Genomic DNA, 9,883 nt, shown 5'->3' on the forward strand with positions numbered 1-9,883 from the left:
TAAAAGAAAAATGTGATAAAAAATAAAAATATAAAGAAAAAAAATAGAAAACATAAAAAATAAATAAAAACTTTTAAAATATATAAAAAAATGTAAAAATATATAAAAAAATTTAAAAATAGAAAAACATAAAAAAAAATAAAAATAATTAAAAATGGGGGGAAAATAGAAAAAAGGGGAAAAAATAAAAAACATAAAAATAAAAAAAAATGTAATTTTTTTAAAAAATATATAAAAAAAGGAAAAAAATTTAAAAATTTAAAAGCATAAAAAATAAAAAAAAAACAAAAAAAGTAAAAAAAATAGGAAAAAAGTAAAAAATAAAAATGTAAAAAAATTAAAAAATTAAAAAAACTTTAAAAATTAAAAAAAATTAAAAAATGAAAAGAAATAAAAAAATAAAAAAACACAAAAATAAAGAAAAAATGTGAAAAAGAAAAAAAATCGTAGAGTTTAAAAATATATATGGTTGGTTTTGTAACTAAGGGTAATATAGTAAAATATTAAATTAGGTTATTCATTAAAACCTTCAAACAAATAAGTTTTTGTTACATTACCTACGTTGAACCAAATAATATTTGGTTATGTTTTATTCCTCATAACCTTGGTTATGTGATTACTTGGTAATTACATAACCAAAGTTATACATGATAACTTGAACCAAACGCACCCTTAGAGTGAATACATATCCACTCGTAGACTTAAAGTCTTTTATATAGGATATCTAGCTTGCATCGCTGTATTCTTCGATCACAGCTGGATATCTCATATAGTGCAGTCCATATTAATGAGTATATCTCAAGTACCTCAGTACTCTTGTTATCCCTTTTCAGTGTTCAATACCGGGATTACTCTTGTATCTACTTAGTTCACTTACTACGTAGGCCAAGTCTGGTCGTGTACAACCCATCAGGTATATTTAACTTCCAATCACCCGAGAGTACTCTATCTAAGAGATACTTTCACCTTAATTTTTTGATAGATGTTGACTAGTATCTATCGGTGTTCGTGCCAACGCAGTATCACCGTGGGTGAATTTCTCAAAATTCTTGTCCACATAATGGGACTGACTAAGAACAAGTCATTTTGTCATTCTAAGAATTTTGACTCCTAGATTCACATCAGCTAGACTCATGTCTTTCATGTCAAATCTTGAGTTCAATATATCTTTAGTGGATTTGATTATCTTATCATTACTTCCAATGATAAGTATGTCATCTACATATAGATACAAATTGACATAGTCATACCCTGTGACTTTTATGTAGACACATTTATCACACTCATTGATATTAAATCCACATTTCTTCATGACATTGTCAAATTCTCATGCCACTGCTTTGGTGCTTGTTTTAAGCCGTATAACGACTTCACCAATCTACAAATCTTGTTTTTGCTATTCTGGCACAGAAAACCCTTCAAGTTGCTCAATGTAGATTTTCTCTTCTGAATCTCCGTTTAGAAAGGTTATTTTTACATTCATCTAATGTATTTTGAGATTCCATAGAGCAGCAACAGTCAACAATACTCTAATGAAAATTATTCTCGACATTGGAGAATAGGTACCAAAGTAATTGAGGCTTTCTCATTGTTGGTATCCTTTGATAACTAATCTAGTCTTATACTTATTAATTGTGTCATCTGACTTTATTTTCTTCTTGAAGATCCACTTGCAACCTAGTAGTTTACTTCTAGGTGGAAGATCCACAAGTTCTCAAGTATAATTTTGCAAGATAAAATCTATCTCAGATATAATTGTCTCTCTCCCATAAGGTCCATCAGAAGAGCCTACTGCTTCTGAGTAACTTCAGGTCTCACTTTCTAACATGAAAGTGATAAAATCTGAGTCATAGGATTTTTCTACACGAGCTTTTTTGTTCCGTCTAAGCTCAACCTCCATTGGTTCCTCATCACTATCTTCACCTTATGTTTTATATACCCGTTTTGAGGAGCTAGTATCCTCTCAGGTCTTATACAGAAACACATGCTAGAAAAATGAGGTATTTCTCGATTCTATTATCGAGTTCTTGTGTATCTCTGGTATTTGTGACTTATAAAAAATTGATACACACTGTTGTTCTGTGCATATTCAATAAATATGTAATCAACAGTCTTTGGTCCTATCTTAATCTTTTTCTGATAGACATCAACACTTTGGCAAGACACCCCCACATTCATAAATATTTATAGGACAATTATCTTCCATTTCACAACTCATAAAAGCTCTTATATATTTTCTTTCGGGGCACCTTATTTAAAAGGTAATTAGATGTTAACACAACTTCCCCCCACATGAACTTTGGCAGTCCAGAGCTCAATAGAAGAGCATTCATCATCTCCTTTAGAGTTAGATTTTTTCGTCCAGCAACTCTATTTTGCTGAGGAGTATAAGGAGTTGTTGTTTCATGTTTGATTCCATGCTCAACACATAACTTAGCGAACGGTGATACATATTCACCGTCTCTGTAACAACCACCCTCCTTACTAGTACTCTGAGGGTGACCGCTACTGATTCTACTAACTACACATAACTGATACTACTTACTTTAAGACCAGGGATACTTTAAACTAATGGAACCATATCACATATCAGAATATGTCTCTAAATAGCAGCATAAAATTTTCTTGATACAAATATATATATATATATATATATATATATATATATATATATATATATATTTTACTTGCATTCATTAACAGAATATAGTTATTCATTCTACAAATTAAAACTACTGTTCATCAGTTTCATACAACCGAACATCACATGCAATGCTTCAATAAGACAAAAACTCATATATCAATACTAGCATGCAAAGCAGTTACCAAGAAAAATTCCCAAAATCAGCAAGACCCTTGTCATGCTGCATTCATCACCACAGGTATCACAAACGAAGAATACTGAGCATAGGAAACATTAACAAGGAAACAAAAGAACTCATGGGAACATTAACTGCCAATAACAGTGAAACGAAGAATACTGATACTGAGCTCAGGTCAATAATAGGAAACGAAGAATACTGAGCATAGTAACCACAGGCATTAACAAGGAAACATTAACTCAACAATAGTGAAACCTTAACTGAACTCATGGCAGATTAAAATTCCAGCAGTAACAAACGAATACTGAGCATAGAAAATTACTAGTTGTTCATATATCTACTCACTGCAATTTAAATGATCTCACTACAGCAGAAGTTAATTCATGTGACAGTTTCCATCAAAGCAAACTCATATAGAATATTAGCATTCACATAAGACTACTGAGCATTTTAAACAAATCCGAACTTCATATGCAACTCCTTTCATAAAACAAAACTCTCACAGAATGCTAGCATGCACCCAAAACATACTGAGCATCTAACAAAATTCTTAGCATGGCAATGTAATTCTACTATGGCAGAAATCAAAAGAGCACTAGCAAGTAACATTTCCAAACTCTTCTAGCAAGATCCCAAGCTTCCATAAACAGCCACACACACACATATCATCAACGTCTCCTTGCCGCCTTCTTCTACACCACTTTAGCTTTTCCTTTATTTTTATCTATATCTGCGGTAGGAGGAAAAAAAAATAGTATCTATAAGCCAAAAGCTTAGTAAGTGCTTTCTACTCACAAAATCCGATAAGGAATGCATAAACATAACTGAAAATAGGGAGTACATGCTCAACATGAAAATAGCAGATAGAACTACATCATGCATCTCTAAAGAAAACAACAATTTAACTTGCTAGAATTTGCAACTTAGATAAAAGAACTTGTTCTGTTTGTTTCCAAATTAATACTTTTATACTTTAAAATAATATTCAACTTTACTTGGGCCCGACATTGTACCACTTTGCGCGCCTTTCTTAATAAGAATTGAGGTAGCTAATCCCAAAACCATTAAGACACTTCTAGACCTTATGTCTAGGGGCAACTTGGAGCCCATCCCTTGGACCTTGTGTCTGGTACATGCCCTTTTAAAGTAAAATACTTTTCTTTATATCCTTCTTAAATACTTCTTGTAATAAAATGCCTTGGCATTTATTTAAGCACTTAGTGTGCTTTGATTCCAAATTCTGGAATTCAAGATCAATTTGTGACCTTAGTCTTACTTCGCTTGTACTTCTCACATATATACATTATGCAAGGGATTCTAAAACCATATGCCACTAATATATATATCTGGATATATTCAAAACAAACTCAATCAGAAATTTAAAGCCTACATGGTCTTAGGAAATAAGTTAGATCAGACTCACGGCAGTAACAGGTTCCAAATGACAAGCTTGTGAAACTAATTATTTTTGAATCTTAACCATTCTTTAATCATGCCATGACTGGAAAGAAGCATAGCTACTTAGACATGCTTGAAATGTAAGGTAAATACATCTAATTAAGCATGCTGTAACAATCAAGGAAGACACCAAAATTCTGTCCGTGCACAAAAAACAACGAAAAGGACTTGATTCAAAACTCAAACCGAAATGCTAGCAAAGGTTGGAATCTGGACAATAGGCTAGGGTGAAGGGCTGCTCTTGTTCATTACACAACAACAAGAAAATGCAAATAAACACCCCGAAAGCTACTCCTACCGCAGGTGAGAAGCACTTACATCTGGTTCTTGGACTTACAATCCGAAGGAAACGCTCTAGGGTTTCGGTGGAGCTCCGATTTCTCCCTTTTTCTTGTGTTTCCCGAGCTCCCCTTGCCGGAATGGTCACCCACGCGTGGAGACCGGCCGGAAAACGCCTCGCCGACGTCGAGAGGAGGAAACCCTAGCCTTGGCTACGGTTTTCACCCGAGAGAAGAATCGCGCCGTCGGGAGAGAAAAAGAGAGGAAAAGCTTAGGTTTAGGTCACGGAAAAATCACTTAACCCTTTATAACTTAGTTTTAATTCGATTCCAACTATGCTTAAATATATTTCTCTCCATACTAGGTTAATAAAACACGCGCAACCCAGTTGGTTAGTCGGCTCTCAACCAAACCAAGGGTCTAGGCTTCGAATCCTTATCCGCGCACCTTTTTATTTTCAAAGTTTATTTTCGGTTTCTAAAATATCGCTTAACTATGCTATAAATTTAATTCTTTCCTTATAAGTTTAACAAAAACCTTGTAGCTCAGCTGGTTGGGCTGGGTTCGGCTGAGATTGGGTTCGGGTCAAGGTCTTGGGTTCGAGTCTCCCCTTCAACGTTTTTTTTTTTTCAAAACTTCTTTCTTTTTGTGACCCTACTAAACGACCTCCAAAATTTGCATAAAAATGCTCTAAAAATTCTTAAAAATCTCTAGAATATTTTAAAAGTATTTCCAAATATTTTTATGGACTTTTAGAACTTAAAATAAGGAAAATTGGGTCGTTACAGTCTCTGTCACTTCGAATCACCTTAATTTTTTTATTAAGTTGGTTTTCAACCTCATTTTTATAGAGAGCAAATTTCTCTATAGTTTCATCCTTACTTTTGAGAAGATACACATAATAGTATTTTGTGTTATCATCTACAAAAGTGATGAAGTATTTATTACCACCACGTATTGGCGTACCTTTTAGATCGCACACGTCAGTATGGATTAGGTCAAGTGTGTTGGTCGCTACTCTAAATTCTGTTCTTCTTCCCCTGCACAAAAATTTGTACAAGCATAGAACTTTCCTAACAACCTATGTGTTCCTCATGAGTTAAACTTGAATTGGAAATAGAACTTAACATTTTTTACTTCAAGTTCAACTCATGTGTTCTTCAGTAGTTAACATTATTAATCCAAGTTTATCCCATGTTACAGAAGTTGATTAAATATCTATTTCAAGGATTGACTTCCAGGTTAAACATGGTGAGGTACTCGACCTTCTTGGGTATGGGATTATCCATCACTTCCTAGACAAAATCTTTCAAAGAAATTGGATATTTAAACTTCTTACAATAACCCTAGGTTTAACTATAGAGACCTCAAAAGAAGCACAAGATTAAAATACTAAATCGAAACACAAAAAATGAAACACGAAATCGCTAGCCTCTTGTGTTGGTATTTCAGGATCCATACAAAGAAAAACTAGTTTTGCTGCGGAATTAAGAACTAGTTATACATTTCTTTGTAAATTAAAGACCTCTTGATCTTCTGCTATATTCTTCTCCTCCTTTTGGACGTTGTGTGAGCGACAATCTACCAAGATGAAATCCACCAAAACCTCCTTCTTTTCCTCCAAGAAATTCTGGCCACCAAGGAATGCCAAAATAGAAAACTTTCTTCTCTTCTTCCCCTCCAAGCAAACCGGCCACAAGAAGATGGAGCTTGATGTGCCACCAGCCTTAAGAGAAGATAATAAAGGGAGAAGGGAAAGAGAGAAGGGCCGACCACCAAGGAATCAAAGAACCACCGTCCACCAAGGATATATAAGGTAGAGTCCCTCCTTCTCTTCTTCTTCTCCTTCAAGCAACCGACCACCAATGGAATCAAAAGTGTGCCGCCGATCCTAAGCTTTAGAAGAAAAGAGAGGAGTCGGCCACCAAGGATAGAACAAGAGAGGAATCATGTAGATCATTATTCTTCCTCTAAGACACCATCTATCCTCTTTTATAATCCTTGGTAATGGCTAAAAAGGAAAGTTTTAAACATAATTAAAATTCCTTTTAATTCTAATCATCGCAAAAAAGAAAATTTTAATAATAATTAAAATATCTCTCTTTTAAATTTCCTATTGTGATGACTACAAAAGGAAAGTTTTAAAATTAATCTCTCTCTTTTAAACAATGTAGAAGGCTACAAAAAAGGAAAGATTAAAATTAAAACTTCTCTTTTAAATCATGGTTACAAAAAAGGAATGTTTTGTCAAAATTAAAATTTCTCTTTTTAAACATTATAGATAACTACAAAAAAAGGAAAGATTAAAATCTCTCTTTTAAACCTTTGTAGATAGATATAAAAGGAAAGATTTTAAAATTTAAAACTCTCTTTTAAACCATGTAGATGGCTATAAAAGGAAAGATTTATAATTAAAATATCTCTGTTAAATCCCTTTAAGGATGGTGATCTTATCCGAATGCTGAATCGATGGACACTGTGGATGTAACGCTCCCGTTGACTGGTCGAAGACTCCCAAGACGTATATCCTTTGCCGCCGCGAACCTGCAAACACAACGTCGAGCCGAGGAGAGGTTCCCGGTGACGGCCCTTGATAACCATGATTTTACTGCATTATTTTGATTCATATATGCATGATTTGATGTTGATTTCATAGATTAAAATCATGGTTACATCACATTTTGTGCATTGTGTGTATTTTTGGACTTAATTACAAATTACTTTATTTTTATATTATTTGATGCTAATATTTGATTCTTATTTTGTAGGCATCAAAGGATCTTGGATTTGGATCTATGTAGACCGAAATTGGGCTCAAATCGGAGTTCAAACAAGAAGATCAAGCTTTGAAGTATTATGGGCCGTTTATCAAGAATAGGAGAGATCTGTACCCCGTTGAGAATCTAGCCCATCCAACCTAATGAGGAGCAAATCTAAGCCATTGATGAAGATCCAGAAGTTTTGATCCAGATCTGAGTTCATCTAGCCATTGATCAAGCCGAATTAATCAGAACCGTTCAATGAAGACTGGGCCGATCTGAGCCATCCAGTGATGATCTGATCGATCTGACCTACGGGAGAGTAGATCCAGACCTTAGATCCACATCAGTACCTTCGGATCAGATTTTGGATGACTTTTTATCGTTGATTTAGCCCAGAATCAATCTCAGCCGTCGGTTCAAATCTGAGATCTGTTTAAATGAGAAGCTACAGTAGCATTCCTCTTCGTCGATTCTCCACAGCACCGTTCTTCGCGCCCCGCGGTGTTCTCCGAGATTCCGACCACCATCTCCTCTTCCAAATCCATGTTTCCGGCGATTTCATCGGCGACGATGCCCTCAGTTGCTTGCGACCAGCTTCCGACCATCTGAGCTCGTTCAAAGGTGGTCCTGCAGCGAGAATTGTGTCCGCAACCTTCTGCTTCTGCCGCTGCCGATTGTGAGGTGTTCCTCCAATCGGTGGTTCCGTTTCCATCCGTGAGCTTTGGCGGTGTTCCTCCATTGCTTCTGGACCGTTCCCGACGACAATCCATCCACCATCAGCTCCATTTCAGATCTGAGGTTGCAGTCGCAGATTTGCAGATTTCCAGAGTTGGGCAGCTCCGATCTTCATCAGCTTCGTTTGGAGTGGTCTCCGATGGTGCTGGTAAAGGTTGAGCTGAGTGTAGCTACTGAGATTGTCTTTTCCGATTACAGTTGGAGTGTTCTCCATTATTTCCTTGTGTGACGACAAGGAGAAGTTGCCGAGAGAATTGGTTTGGTGTTGAGATGGTTTAGGGTTTCTTTTATGCATTCTTTTTATTGTTGGTAGATTTATTTGGATTCAGTAATCATAGTTTTCTTTTAGCTTAATTGTTTTAATTCAAATGTTTGTAGTAATTTAGTTTCAATTGATTTTAAAGTTGTTATTAATCTTGCTTTAGCTTAGGGTTAAGTATTAGTGAGTAATTTAGTTTTCTGTAGTTTAATTAGCTTTAATTTCAGCAGTAGTGTAGTTTCTTATTTGCTCGCATTTCATTTGTTAGATTTAAATTCAAGCTTAAATCCCCCCCATTCCATTTTTTATATCGAAAACCCCAAAAATAGGAATAAAAAGACAATCCTAGATTACATCATACTGTTGATTCCTCGGATCGATCCTGGGCTCGTTACTACGACATTATTGTTTAATTAAGGGGTTCAGTGGAAAATACATTTGTACAATTTGATTAGCGGATGTGACAGATTCGCTATATCAAATTTTGGCGCCGTTGCCGGGGACTTTATAAGCATTGTAGTAATTTTAGGATTGTTGTTTTGATTGCTTTCATGATTATATATTCATGTGTTGATTTTATTTGTTCCTGAGTCTTCTGATTTTATTTTCTAGTGTTTCAGTGTAAGAACAGGACATTTATGTGACCATGGATCCATATCAGTATTTTGGAGATTGGAGGGAAAGTTATCAGCCTCAGACTCAGTTCTATCAGTCCTACCTACCTATGGAGCAACGGGATAGGTATGAGGATGCACAAGAACAAATTGAAGAATCAATGTGGAAATGCAATGAAGTTATGCAACAAATGAGAGAGCATCAAGAGCAACAATTTGCAAGGATACAGAATATTCAGAGTCAATTAGATCAAATTGCATCATCAATTAATCAGTTACAAGCACAGAACTCCAGTGGAGAGATGGAGAGTAGTGATTTAGTCAGGCCTGACACTATTCCCATTTATTCACAAGAATTTTCTAATATTATTTGTGATGATGATGTAGTTGTTCAAATTTCTGATTCTACTGATAGTGTTGCTTTAGATGTTGTTGAAGATGCAGGTATTGTTGCAGAAGATGATATAAGTGTAGGGGAATGCTTACTGGAAGTATTACCTCAAGAATCACTAAGGATAGAGGATGTAAGTGTAGGGACTTGTGCTATGGAGCCAAGCACCCAGGAATCACTACATAAAGATGTACATTTATCAGAACTAGAGTCTAAGCATTTTCTTGATGAAAAAGAGGTAACAAACACCACTCCAGGTACCTCTCAAGATGACAAGGTGAGTATTTTGTGTAATTTTTCAGAGAATTTTATTGAGGTACCAATTGTTGATTTTATTAGTTGTGATTCATTTCTTGAAATATCTTTAAACCACACTAATATTCTCCTAATTTCTTTTTGCCCCACATGTATGTGGGAGGTGTTTTCTTTGATTGATGTTGTAGGAGAAATTAAGCTTCCGGAGTGGGTATTAAAACTGAACCGTCTACGACCTCCGAAAAAAGCTTTGAAGGGAAAAAGGATTAATAAAAAGAATTTAAGTGGAACCATGATTACTCCACTTC

The 9,883-nt window shown here is 35.1% G+C and overlaps 1 long non-coding RNA gene across 1 annotated transcript; it reads right to left on the minus strand.

The window, feature by feature from the left end:
• Positions 1-3,214: 3,214 nt before the first annotated feature.
• Positions 3,215-4,630, minus strand: LOC122024478. The gene is made up of 2 exons (XR_006123440.1): positions 4,599-4,630; positions 3,215-3,552 (listed from the first exon to the last, which is right to left on the minus strand). It is a non-coding gene; the product is annotated as an uncharacterized LOC122024478 (long non-coding RNA).
• Positions 4,631-9,883: the final 5,253 nt, after the last annotated feature.

Source organism: Zingiber officinale, chromosome 9B (assembly GCF_018446385.1).
Source record: "Zingiber officinale cultivar Zhangliang chromosome 9B, Zo_v1.1, whole genome shotgun sequence".
NCBI classification, from domain to species: domain Eukaryota; kingdom Viridiplantae; phylum Streptophyta; class Magnoliopsida; order Zingiberales; family Zingiberaceae; genus Zingiber; species Zingiber officinale.